Source organism: Momordica charantia, assembly GCF_013281855.1.
Source record: "Momordica charantia cultivar OHB3-1 chromosome 4 unlocalized genomic scaffold, Mcharantia_2.0 BLBB01000004.1, whole genome shotgun sequence".
NCBI classification, from domain to species: Eukaryota; Viridiplantae; Streptophyta; class Magnoliopsida; order Cucurbitales; family Cucurbitaceae; genus Momordica; species Momordica charantia.
In genome coordinates, this window is record NW_028275162.1 from 12,666,156 (window position 1) to 12,671,605 (window position 5,450).

A 5,450-nucleotide genomic window follows, 5' to 3' on the forward strand; every position below is an offset into this window, starting at 1 on the left:
GTATAGTACCAACCAAATTATCACAAATGTTTTTCTCAATATGCATCACATCAAGTTTATGACGTAACATAAGATTTTTCCAATATGGAAGATCAAAGAAGATACTTCTTTTACTCCAATTGTGCTTGTTAGCTAATCGCTTACGTTTGTTATCAGATACCATTGTAGGATGCTTGCTCAACGTATGGAAACTCAATGAATTCAATTGATTTATAATATCTTGTCCAGTTAACAACTTCGGGGCTAATCTAAATTCTTGTTGCCCATCGTGTTGCCTACTCCTACGCCATGCATGTGTTTGAGGTAAATATCGACGATGTCCCATGAAACAAATTTTGCTTTTCAATCTCATTGAACTCGAATCATCGTTGCAAACTGGACATGCCTTATATCCTTTCGTCCTTCAACCAGACAAATCACCGTAAGCTGGAAAATCATTAATCGTCCACAAATAGAGCTGAATAGAGCTGGAAGAAAGATGCACTAAAACTATCATAGGTGCGAATACCATTCACCCACAACTCATTCAACTCATCTATTAAGGGCTGTAAATAAATATCAATCTCTTTACCAGGAGACCTTGGCCTAGGGATGAGTAGAGATAGAAAAATAGATGATTCTTTCAAGCACTTCCAAGGAGGCAAATTATATGGAATGAGCATAACTGGCCACATACTGTACGATAAGCTTATATTTCCAAAAGGGTTAAAACCATCTGAAGAAAGCGCCAATCTCACATTACGAGCATCTGCAGCAAAAAGAGGGTACTTTCTATCAAAGTGTTTCCAACCCTCAGCATCAGCAGGATGTCGAAGTATTCCTTCAGTTTCACACCTTTTGTCTTTATGCCACCTCATATCCTCAGTAGTATGTTTTGAAACATATAATCTCTGCAACCTTCCCTTCAGTGGAAAATATCTTAGGATCTTGTGGGGAATTTTTTTTTCCTTTTGATTTATTCAATTTGTACCTCGACTCTCCACACTGAGGACAATTGTCAAGAGATGCATATTCTTTCCAAAATAAAACACAATCATACTTACACACGTGAATTGATTCGTATCCCATCCCTAGATCACGTAATTTTTTCTTAGCCTCATAATTTGATTTAGGAAGCTTTACACCATCTGGAAATGCATCGTTCAATAATTGGAGTAACATATCAAATGATTTATCACTCCAATGATTAAGAACTTTAGTATGCATAAGCTTAACTAAAAAATTAAACGATGTATACTTTGAGCATCCTGGATACAACTCTTTGTTAACATCGCGAAACATTTCAGAAAAAATATTATTCGTCTTCTGCTGCTCACTGGATTCTCCGGAAATGTCTTCAAACACTGGACCATTTAAATCATTCATCATTTGCAGCATCTCATTATCATTGACCACATGTGTCACTTGATCCATATGATTCCCACCATCTGGTCTATTATTTCTAACAGAATCTGAAAATGTTGCTCCAAGAAACCTTGATCCAGGTCTTAAGAATGAAGAAAGATCTACCTTTTTCTCCATGGAATGTCCATCTACTATATGTCGGAGACATACCATATTTGAATAAATGACGCTCTACATCATTCAAATTATTCCTTAGGACATTTAAACAATTTTAACAAGGACATCTTGTTTTTCCTTCTTCATCCAAATAATTCTTAGCGACTTCAATAAAATTGCTAACGCCATTAGAATATTGACTAGATCTCCGATCTTTCAAAGTTATCCAAGTACGATCCATAGCAATGTTTTCTATAAAAACATATAGCTTATAGTTAATTACCTAACTCTAAATTTGATTTAACTAAAACTAATGTGAATTATAACTAAAAACGGTATCGAGACATATTGTCACATCAAAAACTACATAATCAAAACATCAAATCAAATTCAAATAAGTCTCACAAGAACATAAACACCAAATTCATATATATAATCTTCATAATCCATGTCTAACATAAGAATTTATAAAAAAAACACTTCTGAATTCATATCCAACAAAAACTTCAAACTCATAAACTTCATAATCAAAACTAAGTGTTAATCAATATCCAAAACTACACTTCAATTTCCATCACGCAACTAAGTGCTATGACAAAATCCAACAATTCAAAGCATCAAATAAGAATCGAATAACTCACATCACTTCATTGCAATATTAATTCCATTTTTACTCCCACAAACTACATCAAAATCAACTTCAGCAACATTCAATACAACAAACATTCAATTGACGTCATAATTAGTACACAAACACTTCATTACTAAATTCCAATTCAGATCCATAATGTATATTTCTACAAAAAATGTTGAAAACATCGATAATTTTGAAGCGAACCTCGGGATGGTGATGCTTACAGCAGTCGACACGGATGGACAGTAGCCACAAAACTCACGGAGCAAGGCACGACGAACCAAAACTGAAATGAGAAATTATATGAATCATAAACTTAATCGAGCGATATTTTGACAAAAGCATTCATTCGAGGAGGAGAAGAAGCTCACTTTTTGTAAGATTGAAGGGGAACACAACAAAACCCCCAATATTCCCACGGCCAAACTTCAAAATCTATCACCAAACTCCATTTTAGAATAATCATCAAAATAAAATATATAAACTTTACAATCCATAGTCAACATAAACTTCAAAATAAGAAACTAGAGAATCCATATCCAACATAAACTATATAGTCCTTACCTCCCACAGAATGTTGATGAATAAAAAACATAATTAGAATCATAAATGCCTTTCAAAAGGCAAAACAAGAACTCTACTTCTATTAGCTCAATGACTTGCACATACCAAATCAAAACACCCCACATAAATTTCTATTTAAAATAGGATTCATAAATCTAAACAACCCACATTTTAATTGATTCCAAAATCAAATCCTAAACCATCCAAAAGTGAAAATACAACTTAAGGGAGAGATTAAAACACCCCAAATTTTAACTCATTCCAAAATCAAATCCTAAACCATCCAAAAGTGAAAATACCAAATCAAAACACCCCATATAAATTTCTATTTAAAATAGGATTCATAAATCTAGACAATCCACATCTTAACTCATTCCAAAATCAAATCATAAACCATCCAAAAGTGAAAATACAACTAACACCTCACATTTTAACTCATTCCAAAATCAAATCCTAATCAAAACAACCCACATAAATTTCTATTTAAAAAAGGATTCATAAATCTAAACAACCCACATTTTAACTCATTCCAAAATGAAATCCTCAACCATCAAAAAGTGAAAATACAACTAACACCTCACATTTTAACTCATTCCAAAATCAAATTCTAATCAAAACAATCCACATAAACGACAATTTAAAATAGGATTCATAAATCTAAACAACCCACATTTTAACCCATTCCAAAATCAAATTTTAAACCATCCAAAAGTGAAAATACAACTTAAAGGGAGAGATTAAACAATACCCACTCGAATCCAGCGACAACCCACTCGAATCCGCGACTACCCACTCGAATCCGACGCTACCCACTTGAATCCGACGACTATGGGCGACAACAACCACCACACCTCGATACCGCCAACCGGAGGAGACGAACGGCCACTCGAATCCGCGACTACCCACTAGAATCCAACGCTACCCACTCGAATCCGGCGACTATGGGCGACGGCAACCACCACACCTCGATACCGGCAACCGGAGGAGATGAACGGAGAGGGGTGGTGCTGAAATCGGCGACGCGACGACGGATGGGAGAAGAAATTGCGTTAGCGGCGAGGGTTTCTGAAATCGCGAACTGATTTGGGATAAAAATAAGAGATTTTCAGCGACAATATGTTAACCTTGTTGCTGAAACTAGACTTTCAGCAACATATGGTACAAGGCGTCGCTGAAAAAGAGATTCAGCGACATCACATGTTGACGATGTCGCTGAAAGCTCATTTTAGTGACATTGTTGTTAATATGTCTCTAAAAGTTTGTCGCTGAAAACTTCGTTTCTTGTAGTGTGTGCCCGCCTTGCCTCTACTCACTCCCCCTCGGTTTAAATCAAAATTGACCGACCAAAATTGACCGGTCGATTAGTGCTAGCAATGGGGAAAAAAAGTCAGTTTCCATTTTTGGAAACCAACCAGGAAATATCATATTAAAAACTGCCAAAACCTCCTCCCTTGTCTATGTGGGTGATGACAATGAAAGGGGGAGGGGAATCACAAAATACCTGATATACAGGAGTATGGATATTCCTCCCATTCACTTCTTGCCACGTCAACATCAAATTAAAAATAATGTGAACTCCACTTATATTAGAAAGTTATTTATAAATATAAAGTTATAGTGTGAATAAAGGAAGTATGGTACTCTCGTAGTAAGAATTTTATTATTTTTTTTTGCATGATTAGCGTGCCATGTCAACTTCCATTAGGAAACTAATAGATCTTTATGTAAAATACACTTCTATCCTTTAAGATTTAGATTAGGATTCTACTTGGTCATTAGGTTCCAAAATCTAACAGTTTCGTCCTTGAGGTTTTGAAAATAGTTCCTTAAATCTAAGATTCTAAATTACCATTATTAAATTTTTTTAATAGAAATATGGCAATATAATTTTAAGTGTATTTGTGGCATACTTTTTAATTTAAATTATTGATATAGAAAAATTTATTAAAATTAAAATTTAATTGCTCCCCTCACCTTTTCTCTCCTCCACTCTCCTCCATGTCCTACTACCTCACTCTTCCTCTCGCAAACCATGTCGCCAGCGTTGCCCTCCTCCCTAATATTGGGTATCCCTCCTCATCAACGAAGCCTCTTCGTTCACTTGGAACAAAGGTGAAAGCCTTCATTTCAAATTTGCTTGGAATGGAGACTCCTTTGTTTAGAGGTCTCCTTCCTAGATCTGAAACGAAGGTGAAGGCACATTCATTTTTGATTTAGGGTGACAACAACGAGCACAAAAACACGCGACGGGGAGTGTTTTGCAGGAAGGAAAAGTAAGTCAAAGAAAGGAGAAAGCGAACCGTCAAGAATGGGACGACCAACGACGAGATTAGTTGAAAAGGGACAAAAACCTTGATAGATATAAGAGGAGGAGAGAGAAAAGAGATAAGAAAGAGAGGGGAGGGTAAGAGAGAAGAAAATTTTAAATTTTAATTTAATTTTTCTAATAATTTAAAATTTAAAAATATTCCACATATACACCTAAAATAGCCCCATCACATTTCTATTAAAAAAAAAAAAACTAACAATACTTTAACTTTAGAACTATTTAGAGTTATTTTGGAAGTCCTAAGTTAAGTTAAGTTTTGAAACTTGAGGACAAAAAGAGAATTTTAATTTTAAAATTTCTCTAAAATGTTATGTAAAGAAGTCACACCCAAATGGCTTGTCAAACATTTATCCATGGACGAGGGAGTAGAAGAGAAGACGTTGGTTAAATCAAAAAAGCAAAAGATACGCAGGTATAAAACTA

At 35.0% G+C, this 5,450-nt stretch overlaps 1 pseudogene; it reads right to left on the minus strand.

Moving 5' to 3' along the window:
• Positions 1-437: 437 nt before the first annotated feature.
• Positions 438-1,741, minus strand: LOC148211842 (uncharacterized; annotated as a pseudogene).
• Positions 1,742-5,450: the final 3,709 nt, after the last annotated feature.